This window comes from Oncorhynchus mykiss, chromosome 2 (assembly GCF_057628025.1).
Source record: "Oncorhynchus mykiss isolate SJ-2025 chromosome 2, ASM5762802v1, whole genome shotgun sequence".
In the NCBI taxonomy this organism is placed as follows: domain Eukaryota; kingdom Metazoa; phylum Chordata; class Actinopteri; order Salmoniformes; family Salmonidae; genus Oncorhynchus; species Oncorhynchus mykiss.
Genome location: NC_143023.1, coordinates 73,889,685 through 73,905,270, shown reverse-complemented (window position 1 = coordinate 73,905,270; position 15,586 = coordinate 73,889,685). Strand labels below are relative to the sequence as shown.

At 44.8% G+C, this 15,586-nt stretch overlaps 1 protein-coding gene across 3 annotated transcripts in view; it reads right to left on the bottom strand.

The window, feature by feature from the left end:
* The window catches only part of LOC110495946 (semaphorin-4B), a 102,475-nt gene that overhangs the window by 60,237 nt on the left and 26,652 nt on the right, over window positions 1-15,586 (bottom strand). For 2 of the 3 annotated variants that reach the window (XM_021571502.3, XM_021571494.3), the window contains exon 2: window positions 4,935-5,196. The exons of the other annotated variant lie outside the window; for it this stretch is intronic. The gene's annotated coding sequence lies outside the window, so the exon portion shown is untranslated. The remainder of the gene's footprint in view (window positions 1-4,934; window positions 5,197-15,586) is intronic. 3 annotated transcript variants of the gene reach the window in all.

Genomic DNA, 15,586 nt, shown 5'->3' with positions numbered 1-15,586 from the left:
CTGGCCTTCCTAGTTACTGCCAGAGTCATTCTACTGGCCTTCCTAGTTACGTTCAGAGTCAATCTACTGGCCTTCCTAGTTACGTTCAGAGTCATTCTACTGGCCTCCCTAGTTACGTTCAGAGTCAATCTACTGGCCTTCCTAGTTACGTTCAGAGTCAATCTACTGGCCTTCCTAGTTACATTCAGTCACTCTACTGGCCTTCCTAGCAACTGCCAGAGTCACTCTACTGGCCTTCCTAGTTACTGCCAGAGTCATTCTACTGGCCTTCCTAGTTACTGCCAGAGTCATTCTACTGGCCTTCCTAGTTACATTCAGTCACTCTACTGGCCTTCCTAGTTACTGCCAGAGTCATTCTACTGGCCTTCCTAGTTACATTCAGTCACTCTACTGGCCTTCCTAGCAACTGCCAGAGTCACTCTACTGGCCTTCCTAGTTACTGCCAGAGTCACTCTACTGGCCTTCCTAGTTACTGCCAAAGTCACTCTACTGGTCTTCCTAGTTACTGCCAGAGTCACTCTACTGGCCTTCCTAGTTACTGCCAGAGTCATTCTACTGGCCTTCCGAGTTACATTCAGAGTCACTCTACTGGTCTTCCTAGTTACTGCCAGAGTCACTCTACTGGCCTTCCTAGTTACTGCCAGAGTCATTCTACTGGCCTTCCGAGTTACATTCAGAGTCACTCTACTGGCCTTCCTAGTCACTGCCAGAGTCACTCTACTGGTCTTCCTAGTTACTGGCAGAGTCACTCTACTTGCCTTCAAAGTTACTGCCAGGTTCACTCTACTGGCCTTCCGAGTTACATTCAGAGTCACTCTACTTGCCTTCAAAGTTACTGCCAGAGTCACTCTACTGGCCTTCCTAGTTACTGCCAGAGTCACTCTACTGGCCTTCCTAGTTACTGCCAGAGTCACTCTACTGGCCTTTCTAGGTACTGCCAGAGTCACTCTACTGGCCTTCCTAGTTACTGCCAGAGTCACTCTACTGGCCTTCCTAGTTACTGCCAGAGTCACTCTACTGGCCTTCCTAGTTACTGCCAGAGTCACTCTACTGGACTTCCTAGTTACTGCCAGAGTCACTCTACTGGTCTTCCTAGTTACTGCCAGAGTCACTCTACTGGTCTTCCTAGTTACTGCCAGAGTCACTCTACTGGCCTTCCTAGTTACTGCCAGAGTCACTCTACTGGCCTTCCTAGTTACTGCCAGAGTCACTCTACTGGCCTTCCTAGTTACTGCCAGAGTCACTCTACTGGTCTTCCTAGTTACTGCCAGAGTCACTCTACTTGCCTTCAAAGTTACTGCCAGAGTCACTCTACTGGCCTTCCTAGTTACTGCCAGAGTCACTCTACTGGCCTTCCTAGTTACTGCCAGAGTCACTCTACTGGCCTTTCTAGGTACTGCCAGAGTCACTCTACTGGCCTTTCTAGTTACTGCCAGAGTCACTCTACTGGCCTTCCGAGTTACGTTCAGAGTCACTCTACTGGTCTTCCTAGTTACTGCCAGAGTCACTCTACTGGCCTTCCGAGTTACGTTCAGAGTCACTCTACTGGCCTTCAAAGTTACTGCCAGAGTCACTTTACTGGCATTCCAACATGGTCTCAGAGAATTTTGGTTAGGCGAAGGGTTAGCTAACATACTAAGTCGTTGCAAAGTAGCTAAAAATTAGTAATGATTTGCAAAGTTGCTAATTAGCACCACCTTCTGTTATTGCCTTAAAGCTGTGACCAAATGCATATATAAATGGGAGCTATAGATCTGTCATTCTCATTGAAAGCAAGTCTAAGCAACGGTAGATCTGTTCTATATGCGCTATTTCTATGCTTCTCTTGCTTAAGTTTAGATTTAGCGTCTTTTACTTTCAGTTTTGAACAGCAGCTTCAAACAGCTGAAAATACAATATTTTTGGTTATGGAAATTACATTTCACAGCGGTTTAAATGGTACAAAGATTCTCTACATTATATTTGCTTGTTTTGTCACAAATGGAATTTAGGTGAAAAATTGCAACCAGGAAATGGCGGGATGATTTCTGCATATTTATGCAACATTCTGTCTTATGTAACCATACCAAACATAACATATCATACTAATTTGAATGTCCCAGATTTGGGGCGGCAGGGTAACCTAGTGGTTAGCGTGTTGGACTCGTAAATGGGAGGTTGCAAGTTCAAATCCCCAAGCTGACAAGGTACAAATCTGTCGTTCTGCCCCTGAACAGGCAGTTAACCCACTGTTCCTAGGCCGTCATTGAAAATTAGAATTTGTTCTTAACTGACTAGCCTAGTTAAATAAAGGTAAAATAAAAAAACATTTACTATGTTACGTCTTGGAGACCAAGCTGGGCCTTCCTAGTTACTGCCAGAGCCTACTGGCCTTCCTTCCCCTGCCCAGTTACTGCTATAGTCCTATACTGGGAGAAACCAAAGCATGTGAGAACTGATTCATTCACAAGGCTGAGATAAAAATAAAACCAAGTCCCATAGCAGCAATCCAATAGGGATGAGTGCTTATAGGGAGGCTCAGCTGCATCATACAGTGACGTGCCACCATGGAATTGTTTACGGAAACATAATTTTCCCATTGTACTGTTACAGGGAGCTGGAGAAGTGGTTGAATGACAGGAGTTTATTCAAGGCAGAGCAAAGTCTTGAGGTAATCTAGACACATTAACTCAACATTAAAAGAGTTAACAAGTTGAGAGCAGGATAAACTGCTGCAATGTTATCTTTCCCACACTGAATTTTTTTGCATAGACATAGCACCTGTTTAACTAGTAGGACTACAAGCACCGCTATGTCTATGTCTGTCTATGTCTGACGTAAAAGAGGTATAATTCCCAATACTCGGAATCAGTCATATCCTGCATATCCTCCTGTTCCTGTTGTAAACCCTGGTGTACTGTATATCACTGTATTGCAAAGTCAGTCAAAGGATAGTTCTAGATATAAACGTGTGGAACTCATAAATAGCGGTGCTTGTAGTCCTACTAGTTAAACAGGTGCTATGTCTATCAGGTTTGCAATTCGAGCAGCACGGGAGGGGTCAAGGCTTCCTGAATTCCACTGTGGTAGTGTTGACTGGAAAAGTGTTGACTGATATAAATAGCTATGGTCCCCCTTGCTATGCCCATCATCTATACACACACACACACACCTGTAAACACAAGCACTGGCCACCTGCGTCACACACAAACTGGACACCATCTGGACAGCCTGGGTCACATGCTCCCAGATGTGTCCTTCGGCCTGTGTTGGCCCCTCCAGTACTCTGCTCTAGTAAAGCAGGTTCAGATGGGATGTGTTAAGGAGCAGATGTGATGTGTGAAGTGGAGGAGGTGATGTGTGACAGGGATGATGTGATGTGTGACGGGTATGATGTGATGTGTGACGGGGAGGATGTGTCATCTGTCAAGTGGGGCTTAAATGGAAGATCGAGATGCAGACACATACTATGGACCCTAGGCCTGACACATTGGCCATCAGGCTAGGAGGCCAGGGGAGCAGTGTTGACACAGTCCTACAGCAACACTCATAGGTTATTTCACAACCAGTCACACAGATCTAAAGATACCACAGCTGAGGAAGATAAGGAGCTGCAGAAGCACTTCCGAGCAAAGCTGCAGAGCGCCAGTATCGGAGCCATAGTAACTAACTGACAAAGCAATTTAGGAATTTCTACAGAGAGGGAGATATCATCACATTATCCTCTGGAGACTACTTCCATTCCACTGCAGCACATCATCGTTGCTGTTGAGATGACCCTCTATAGTTTTGTTAGTGAATGGGAACTCTGCAGCCAGCCAGTCTGTGTGATGAGGTAACCGAGGGGCCTGGAAAGGCCACATCTCTTTGCCCATTTCAATGTCTACTCCCTATGCCCAGCTTAGCGTAGTTAATGGTTCATTACATTAATTAATGTAAATATGTTATTTCAAAATCTTATTCAACTCTTGATCAGAGATGGGGACATTCTGAACTGCAGGTTTTTGGGAGTGTAAGATTCATCAAGCTGTCTTACGACACTGTCTTTGTAAGGTTCTGTATTTATTTTCTTAGTCAACCTTGTGTTCTGTTTCTTTGTGTTAATGAACGTAACCCTGTCTTTCATTTTTGTTAATTCATTTCACCTGTTAGTTACTCACCTGGTCTCATCAGCTCCTTACTTAGTTCAGTTCATTCTGTTTGTGCCTTTGTAAGGTATTGTTCGCTTTGACTCTAAGCCTAAGCTTACTAAGCCTTTTCCTAGCTCGTTTGTGGGAACCAGTTATAGCCTTCAGTCCTAGTTTTGATTCACCTGCCTGTTTGCCTAAGTGTGTATGGCCACATACCTGCCTGTGACCGCGATTCCTGCCTTCTGCGAAGCCGCTGCTGCTCTGCGCGTGAATCTATACCTTTTTCTCCCTGAGTATTCATTACAGTATACCTCACCTAAAAACGGAATGGATTCAGCGGAGCTACAGCGGCGCCTAACCCAGCAAGAGGAGCGTATGGAGGAAATCTGCCATCTTCTCCGGCATCCTATCCCTACTCCTCCGATGCCAGGTATCGTAACCCATAGCCCTCCTTCATTCATATCCATGCCTGGTAAATATGACAGTTCACCTGGGAAATGTCAGGGATTTCTGATGCAATGCAGCAAATACATTGAGCACAACCCCACTAACTTTGCCACCCACAAGAGCATGGTGGATTTTGCTGTCTCTACTCACAGGCAAAACCCTGGATTGGGCCCCCGCCATATGGACTGCCAACAGCACAGAACTCGGATCCCAGACCCATTTTCACACCCTGGAATGACTCGGTCACTCTCCTTCCGGTCGTCCTATAGGAGACCTCCTCATAGACCTTCAACAAGGACGCAATTCAGGTGCTGAGTATGCCCTCGAGTTCCGCACCATGGCTGCAGGGAGTGGATGTATTGAGGCTGCTTTACTTACCATCTACCGATGAGGGCTCAACAGGGAACTTCAGGCGGAGCTGGCCTGTAGAGGTGACCTTCAGGATTTAAATCCATACATTCGTCTGTCCATCTCCATCGACCACCTCATCGCCGACCGCTGAAGATCTCTGCCACCCAGGAACACCAAACCTTCTCTCTCCATGATCCCGTCTGAGTCTTTCAGAGCACATGCAGTTGGGCCATGCTCCTCTCCCGTGTATCGAACGTCAAAGGCGGATCCAAGAAGGGCTCTGCCTATACTGTGGAGGGAAAGATCATCTACTCAGCCATTGCCCTGTTCGCTCCCACAGAGAGATAAGGGTCCCTCCATTGCCATGCAGGTAGGAGTGTCCTTATTTCTAAACATATCCCAGAAGCAATTCTCCGTCCCAGTATTGATAACCATGAAGGGGGTTACTAAGTACATAGAGGGCTCGATAGATTTGGGAGCAGCAGGTAATTTCATCGATCACCAGCTAGTACAAGAGTCTGACATCGATCTAACACATGTCACCCCTCCCTTAAGGATTAACACCCTGGAAGGACAGCCATTGGGCAGGGGCTTCATTATGCACTTGACACAGAGCTTCACCCTCCAGATTGGAGTCTTCCACACCGAAACCATGGAACTCTCATCCCCTAAACAGCTACTCATCCTTGGACACCCCTGGCTTTGTTGTCATGACCCTGCCATCTCGTGGCGACAAGGTCAACTACTGTCCTGGTCTTCTACCTGCTTCTACAGTTGTCTCAGCCTACCCTGCAGTGCCACACAGTATACCATCTGAATACACCCAGTACAGCAAAATCAAGTACTCCACTCTGCCACCACATCACCCAGGGGACTGTGCTATTGACTTACTCCCTGGAGCGTCCCCACCGAAGGGCTGTGTTTACCCCCCATCTATCCCGGAAAATGAAGCAATGGAGGACTACATTGATGAATCGCTCAAACGGTTTCATTCGTCCTTCCTCTTCCCCGGCTGTGTCCAACTTCTTCGTTGGAAAAAAGGATGGTGGTCTCCATCCACGTATTGATTACCATTCCCCAAATGACGTCATGGTCAAGAACCGTTTCCCTCTTCCTCTGATTCCAGTGACCCTTGAGCAAGTGGGCCACATCAACATCTATACAAAACTCAACCTGTGAAGTGCCTATAACCTTGACCGTATACATGAAGGTGGCAAATGGAAGACTGCCTTTATCACTGCACGAGGGCACTACGAATACCTGGTCATGCCTTACTAAAGCCCCTGCTGTCTTCCAATCCTTTATGAACAAGGTTTTCCAGGATATGATCAACCTCTTTCTCATCGTCTACATTGATGACATCCTGATTTACTCCCTGAAGTAACACGTGCAAAAGGTTCTTCAACCTTGGTCTTCTTGACCATAACCTTTATGTGAAGACTGAAAAGAGCACCTTCAAAGCAACCTTGGTAAACTTCCTCAGTTTCGTACTGACACCTGGAGGGGTCAGCATGGATGAGAACAAAGTCAACACCGTCAGTAACTGGCGCAAACCCACCACCATTAACTTCTTTGGGACAGGGGGCAGTATTTTCACGTCCGGATGAAAAGCGTGTCCAAAGTAAATGACCTGCTACTCAGACCCAGAAGCTAAGATATGCATATTATCAGTAGATTTGTAGAAAACACTCTGAAGTTTCTAAAACTGTTTGAATCATGTCTGTGAGTATAACATAACTTTTTTGCAGGCAAAACCCCGAGGACAAACAGTTCAGATTTTTTTTTTGAGGTCACTCTCTTTTCAATGGGTTTTCATTGGGAATCCAGATTTCTGTTTTTATTTGTATTATTTCTTTTTTTACCCCTCTTTCTCCCCAATTTCATGGTATCCAATTGTTTTAGTACAACTCCCGTACAAGCTCGGGAGAGACAAAGGTTGAGAGTCATGCGTCCTCCGATACACAACCGCACTGCTTCTTAACACAGCGCGCATCCAACCCGGAAGCCGTACAGCGCCCTTAACCACTGCGCCACCCAGGAGGCCTGGGAATCCAGATTTCTAATTGACTTTCCTGCAGTTCCTATCGCTTCCACTTGATGTCAACAGTCTTTAGAAATTGGTTGAGGTTTTCCCTTTGAGAAATAAAGAAGTAATGAGGCTCGAGGGAAGTGTACTCTTTGTTAGAGGCGCGTGACCTGAAAGCACGCTCCACTTTGTTTTCCTCCGGTATTGAACACAGTATATCCCTTCTTAAATTTAATTGATTATTTACGTAAAAAAATACCTAAAGTTGTATTACAAAAGTAGTTTTAAATGTTTGGACAATGCTTACAGGTAACTTTTGAGATATTTTGTAGTCACGTTGCGCAAGGTGTTTTTCTGGATCAAACACGGCAAATAAATGGACATTTTGGATATATATATCGACGGAATTAATCGAACAAAAGGACCATTTGTGATGTTTATGGGACATATTGGAGTGCCAACAGAAGAAGTTCGTCAAAGGCATGAATTATATTTTTATTTCTGCGTTTTGTGTCATGCCTGCAGGGTTGAAATATGCTTTTCTCTCTTTGTTTACTGGGGTGCTATCCTCAGATAATAGCATAGTTTGCTTTCGCCGTAAAGCATTTTTAAAATCTGATTTGTTGGCTGGATTCACAACAAGTGTAGCTTTAATTTGGTATATTGAATGTTTGATTTCATCAAAGTTTAATTTATATAGTAATTTATTTGAATTTGGCGATCTGCATCTTCACTGGATGTTGGCCAGGTGGGATGCTACTGTCCCACATATCCAACATTTCATTGGGTTCTCCAACTACTGCTGCACAATTGCTTTCAACAACTTGAATTGCTGCTTCACCTCAGCTCTGGTCCTTCGCCAACCAGATCCGACCCTTCCTTTCTACCTGGAGGTGGATGCCTCCAAAGTAGGAGCCATACTCTCTCAGTGGGTGGGAACACCTCCCAAATCACATCCCTGTGCCTTCTTCTCCAGGAAGTTATTCCCCGCTGAGAGGCATTACAATGTGGGGGAACAGAACTCCTCGCCATCAAGCTGGCCCTTGAGGAGTGGCGCCACCGGTTGGAGGGCACACAACATCCCAGATTATCGTAATCTGGATTATATCAGAGGGGCCAAGAGGTTAAACTCCAGACAAGCCCGCTGGGCTCTCGTTCACACGCTTCCATTTTCATGTTACTTACATCCACCAGTTTGACCTTTCGACCAGTAAATCAGACCCTACACCCATTCTTATTTCCTCTTTCATTATGGAACTGGTACAGTGAGAGGTTCACTCTGCCATGCAAGAACCCAGCTGCTCCTGAGACACCAGCTGGGAGGAGTTACGTACCAGCAGCTGTTAGACCCCAACCGATGCAATGGTGTCACACGTCCTTGGGGTCAGGGCAATACACGAACCACTGAACTTCTAGCCCATAAGTTTTGGTGGTCCTCACTGGCATCCGATGTAAGGGATTACGTACTCTCATGTCCAGTCTGCGCCCAAACCAAAAGCCCTCGTCATCTACCTTCCGGTAAGCTTCAACCTTTGCCGCATCCTCACAGACCCTGGTCCCACATAGCTGTTGACTTCATCACAGACCTTCCTGAATCCTCTGGCAACACAACCATCCTTGTCATAGTTGACCGTTTTTTCAAAAATGTGTCATCTGGTTCCTCTTCCCAATTTACCTAACGCCATGGAATTGGCTGAGTGTATGTTCCAGCAGGTGTGCTGTCTGTATAGGATTCTGGAGGACATCGTCTCTGACCGCAGGCCACATTGACCGACTGGGGGTCGCCCTCAGCCTCTCCTCTGGGTACCATCCCCAGACCAACGTGCAGACAGAATGCCTGAAACAAGAAATAGGGAAGTGCCTCCGCCTGGAGTCGGTATATGGCCTGGGCTGAATACGCTCAGAACTCACTCATTCCTTAATCCTTCTGTCTTACTCCGTTTCAGTGTGTCCTTGGTTACCAACCCCACGTGTTTCCCTGGGAGGCGGAGCCTGGTACTGTCCAGCTGTCGACGACTGGTTTCGTATGGTTCTGTATTTATTTTCTTAGTCAACCTTGTGTTCTTGAACATAGCCCTGTTTTTCAGGTGCAATAAACACCTTCTGCACTCTGTGTGTGAATCTACACTTTAGTCTTACCACAGGAACTTCTGACACATGGTCAGTAGCTGATCATTTCATCACTGCTGACTGGATGAAATGCCTACTTTGTTAGGAGGATATCAGATGCGATCTGTGAGCTCAGCTCATTGATAGATTATTGTAATATGTGGATGAGAATATTTAATCACCTCTGTCTTTGAAACCTATGCAGCAAACTGCCTAAATAAACCAGCTCTTAGTAATGAAAATATTTGAAATGGTATTCCATTTCCCATCTGTGGTAAATATCCATAACAGATGTGGAGCCAGCAGAAGCACCTAGCTGGCTGATGAAATGTAAAGTAGCTGTCTCTGTCTGTAGCCAGCCCAGGCCTGCGATCACTATCACGGCTGTACCTATTGCATTAATACCCTACTGTAATGTGGGGGAAGGAACTAGAACTCATCAACCTGAAAGAGGAGAGCAGTATGGCAGACTGCTTCCCCCTTTAAGCGAGAAAGTATCTAATGTGCTGCATGCCGACGCCATCATCGTGACATTCACAACGCCAATGTCTAGGCATATTCCTTGTGTGAGTTATGGCAATCATATCACTAGATCTTAGGAGTCATTTCTGGTCAATTCTGACTAGAAAAATAACATAGTTCATATTCAACATCCGGGGAAACTATTCCATTGATGTTTGGTCAATTTTGTGAGGTGTTAGCTGTGCTGGCCTAACTGAGTGAGAGAGCTGGCACTCAGCCTCCCTCCTCCTTGCAGCCAGGACTTTTTCCGGGCACTGGGGCCAAATCTCCCTGTCAAAACATATCAGTCAGGGTCTAAACCAGGCGTACTAAAACCTCTAGTGTGTTGTCATGAAGAAAGTTTCATAAGATCGTGAATGCAGATGGATTGAGGAAAACTTAAAGTCAAGTCCTTTTCTCTATTCGTTCTTCAACTACTCTTGATGAACTCCACTGTAAGCTGATCTACTTTTAGGAGGCCCATGTTGCTTCAGTTGATGTCACCGGATTATTTTCCACAGTATATGTTGCAATTGTCACTCATTGTCTTGTACATTGGAACACCTCTACTTCCTCCTCACTATATCACATATACTGAACAAAAATCTAAAACGTTGGTTCAATGAGCTGAAATAAAAGATCCCAGAAATGTCCCAATTCTCTCAAATTTTGTGAACAAATTTGTTTGCATTTCTCCTATGCCACGATAATCCATTCAACTGACAGGTGTGGCATATCAAGAAGCTGATTATTAAACGGCATGATCATTACACAGATACACCTTGTGCTGGGGACAATAAAAGCCACTCTAAAATGTGCAGCTTTTTCACACAACTCAATGCCACAGATGTCTCATGCTTTGAGGGAGCTTGCAATTGGTATGCTGACTGCAAGAATGTCCACCAGAGCTGTTACCAGATCATTTAATGTTTATTTATCTACCATAAGCCGCCGTCAACGTCATTTTAGAGAATTTGTCAGTATGTCCAACCAGCCTCACAACCACAGAACACCACCAGCCCAGGACCTCAACATCCGGCTTCTTCAGCTGCGGGATCATCTGAGACCAGCCACCCGGACAGCTGATGAAACTGTTGGTTTGCACAACCGAAGAATTTCTGCACAAACTGTCAGAAACCATCTCAGGGAAGCTCATTTGCTTGCTTGTCGTCCTCACCAGGATCTTGACCTAACTGCAGTTCGGCTTAATAACTGACTTCAGTGGGCAAATGCTCAACTTCAATGTCCACTAGCACACTGGAGAAGTGTGCTCTTCACGGATGAGTCCTGGTTTCAATAGTACCGTGTAGATGGTGGACAGCATGTATGGCGTTGTGTGGTTTTCTGATGTCAACGTTATGAGCAGTGCCACATGGTGGCGGTGGAGTTATGGTATGGGCAATCATATGCTATGGACAATTAACACAATTACATTTTATGGAAATTTGAATGCACAGAGATACCGTGACGAGATCCTGAGGCCCATTGTCGTGCCATTAATCCGCCGCCATCGCCTCATGTTTCAGCATGATAATGCACAGCCCCATGTCACAAGGATCTGTACACAATTCCTGGAACCTGACAATGTCCTAGTTCTTCCATGGCCTGCATACTCACCAAACATGTCACCCATTGAGCATGCTCTGCATCGACGTGTACGACACCGTGTTCCAGTTCCTGACAATATCCAGCAACTTCGCACAGCCATTGAAGAGGAGTGGGACAACATTCCACGGGCCACAATCAACAGCCTGATCAACTCTATGCGAAGGAGATGTTTTGCGCTGCATGAGACATATGGTGGTCATACCAGATACTGACTGGTTTTCTGATCCACGCCCCTACTTTTTTTTTGTTATTTGACCAACAGATGCATGTCTGTATTCTCAGTCATGTGAAATCCATAGATTAGGACCTAATGAATTTATTTAATTTGACTGATTTCCTTATATGAACTGTAACTCAGTCAAATTTTTGAAACTGTTGCATGTTGCGTTTATATTTATGTTCAGTGTATATGGGACTACTGGCTATCCCATGGTGTGAGAGGACCAGTCCGGTAGGCTTTCCGGAAGGTGATTCTGAGAGTACATAGGGGGCTGATAATCTTTGTAAAGATTCTCCTGGCTGTTTAGGATGCACTGTGAGTTTAACATGGGAACACTGCCTTCTTCAAAAATCCATCCACAAAAGATAAACCATTACAGGGCTCTTCAGGAACAAATTAGAGTCCTCATTGAAATACCCAGCACTTGAGGGATTACATGCTCTATCCACAGATCTGACTATTATAATGCAGGGCAGAGTTGTTATTGTTGTCTTAGCTGTGTATGGTTAGTAGGACCCCCTGAGAAAGCTGAAATAAAATGCTTACCATACGTAATTGCCTGGGTAAATATTTCATGCTGACATTTGCTTTGATAGACAATGCAAGGAGAATACAATTATACTGTTTACAACTTTACTAATGCAGGGGGACTGTATAATAGGAATCAGAGAAATGAATGAATGGTTGAGAAGAGTTGTTCAGAACCAGACACAGGAGACTATGTGGTGACCTAGAAAACCAGCCTTGGTTGCCATCTGACTTCTATGAAATGAAATACTTTAGTGTTTAGCCTATAGCCTACTCTTAATGCATGCATTGCAAATCATGTTCTCTTCTCTCCAACACTATCAAAGACGCTACTGATTGGGCTCCAACTGGTTCCTATTTAACTGATTCTACTTTCCAAGTATATGCAAAATCACCCATTATGATCTTTGTCTTGTGTGCTGATCATAGTATAGTCAACTAAATCAAAGCCTGCAGGTTCTATTCCCCCTCTATACTGTGCCTATCATAAGTACTGGATTTATTCACATTTTATTGTGTTAAAGTGGGATTTAATTGTCATTTTTAGTCAACGATCTCCAACATATACTCTGTAATGTACGTGGTAGATTTGTATGATTCCTGAAAAATGAAACACTAACATGCTGACCAGACCGGATGTGTCGCATGCGTGAGCGTCACAAAATAAATGTAGAAACCCATACTGCTCACGCGCGCCAACGAGCGTCTGCGTTGCCAAGGGATAAAATAGAAGTCATTCCTATTTCTGACGCAGATCGCGCTACAAGTCCTGCCTCTCCCATCTCCTTATTGGTTTATAGAAGCAGGTACCCACGTGCCATCTCCTCATTGGTTATACCCACGTGGGTGAATGAAAGACTAAATGTTTTGCCAGTTGTCATGGTGAAAGTGTAGATGCCAATCACCATATAAGTTCAAAGATGAAAAAGCCTGGAAGGAGGAGAGATACGATTCGGTTGGCCGTTTTATGTGTGGATTAATTGTCGGAGTAGAAGACCTTGTGCATTTCAGGTAAAAGAACAACTCAATGTTTATATCCCAGGACAAATTAGCTAGCAACAGCAAGCTAGCTAAATAGGACAAATTAGCTAGCAAATGCAAGCTAACTAGTTAAATTGCCATACATGTTTAATGCTTTTCGACCTGTCCCCAAATTAATGTCATTGGTTCAGAGTTTGTTTTGATATTTTAACCTGCGTGTCGTGATTGCGTTTGGTGTAGGGGGACAAAATACATTTATGCACGATGGCACACGATGGCGCACGCGCGCAGCCGGTTTGTGTTCCGTGTAATATATCTTTATTAGATGCGTATTCACCCCCCCGGAGTCAAAACATGTTAGAAAGACCTATGCCAGCGATTACAGTTGTGAGTCTTCTTGGGTAAGGCTCTGTATTGTGCAATATTTGCCCATTTAGTCTTTTGAAATTCTTCAATGTCTGTCAAGGTGTTGGGGATCATGGCTGGACAACAATTTTCAAATCTTGCCATAGATTTTCAAGCAGATTTAAGTCGAAACTGTAACTTGGTCACTCAGGAACATTCCCTTTCTTCTTGGTAAGCAACTCCAAAGAAGATTTAGTCTTGTGTTGTAGGCGTTACTGAGGGTAGTATGCATGGCCCAATACATCACTGGGGCCGAGCTACCTACCATCCAGGAACTCTATACCAGGTGGTGTCAGAGGAAGGCCCTAAACATGTTCTAAGACTCAAGTCACCCAAGTCATAGACTGTTCTCTCTGCTACGGCACGGCAAGCGGTACCGACGCACCAAGTCTGGAACCAACAGGACACTGAACATCTTCTACCCCCAAGCTATAAGACTGCTAAATAGTTAGTTAAATAGTTAACCAATAGCTACCTGAAATATCTGCATTGACCCTTTTGCACTAAGCTCTTTTGACTCATCACATACGCTGCTGTTATTGTTTATTGTCTATCACGTTGCCTAGTCACTTTATCCCTAACTATATGTACATACAGTACATTCGGAAAGTACTCAGACCCCTTGACTTTTTCCACATTTTGTTATGTTACAGCCTTATTCTAAAATGTATTAAATATGTTTTTTCCCTTACCAATCTACACACAATACCTCAATGCCAAAGAGAAAACAGGTTTTTAAGAAATGTTTGCAAATGTGTACATACAAGAAAAACAAATAATGTATTTACATAAGTATTCAGGCACTTTGCTATGAGACTCAAAATTGAGCTCAGGTGCATCCTGTTTCCATTGATCATTCTTGAGATGTTTCTACAACTTGATTGAGTCCACCTGTGGTAAATTCAATTGATTGGACATGATTTGGAAAGGTACACACCTTTCTATATAAGATCCCACAGTTAACAGTGCATGTCAAAGCAAAAACCAAGCCATGAGGTCAAAGTAATTGTCCGTAGAGCTCGGAGACAGGACTGTGACGAGGCACAGATCTGGGGAAGGTAACCAAAACATTTCTGCAGCATTGTCCCCAAGAACACAGTGACCTCCATAATTCTTAAACGGAAGAAGCTTGGAACCGCCAAGACTCTTCCTAAAGCTGGTCGCCCGGCCAAACTGAGCAATCAGGGGAGAAGGGCATTGGTGAGGGAGATGACCAAGAACCCAATGGTTACTCTGACAGAGGACCAGAGTTCCTCTGTGGAGATGGGAGAACCTTCCGGAAGGAGAACCATCCCTGCAGCACTCCACCAATCAGGCCTTCATGGTAGAGTGGCCAGACTGAAGGCAATCCTCAGTAAAAGTTAAATGACAGTCCGCTTGGAGTCAAATCAAATCAAAGTTTATTTGTCACGCATGCCGAATACAACAGATGTAGACGTTACAGTGAAATGCTTACTTACAGGCTCCAACAAATAGTGCAAAAAAGGTTTAGGTGAACAATTGGTAAGTAAAGAAATAAAAACAACAGTAAAAAGACAGTGAAAAATACAAGTAGTGAGGCTTATACAGTAGCGAGGCTATAAAAGTAGCGAGGCTACATACAGACACCGGTTAGTCAGGCTGATTGAGGTAGTATGTACATGTAGATATGGCTAAAGTGACGATGCATATATAACAGAGAGTAGCAGTAGCATAAAAGAGGGGTTGGCGGGTGGTGGGACACAATGCAGATAGCCCGGTTAGCCAATGTGCCGGAGCACTGGTTGGTCGGGCCAATTGAGGTAGTATGTACATGAATGTATAGATAAAGTGACTATGCATATGTGATAAACAGAGAGCAGCAGCAGCGTAAAAGGGGGGTTGGGGGGGCACACAATGCAAATAGTCCGGGTAGCCATTTAATTACCTGTTCAGGAGACTTATGGCTTGGGGGTAAAAACTGCTGAGAAGCCTTTTGGACCTAGACTTGGCACTCCGGTACCGCTTGCCATGGGGTAGTAGAGAGAACAGTCTATGACTGGGGTGGCTGGGGTCGTTGACAATTTTTAGGGCCTTCCTTGGACACCGCCTGGTGTAGAGGTCCTGGATGGAAGGCAGCTTAGCCCAAGTGATGTACTGGGCCGTACGCACTACCCTCTGTAGTAGCCTCTGTAGCCTTGCGGTCGGAGGCCGAGCAATTGCCGTAACAGGCAATGATGCAACCGGTCCGGATGCTCTCGATGTTGCAGCTGTAGAACCTTTTGAGGATCTGACGACCCATGGCAAATCTTTTTAGTTTCCTGAGGGGGAATAGGCTTTGTC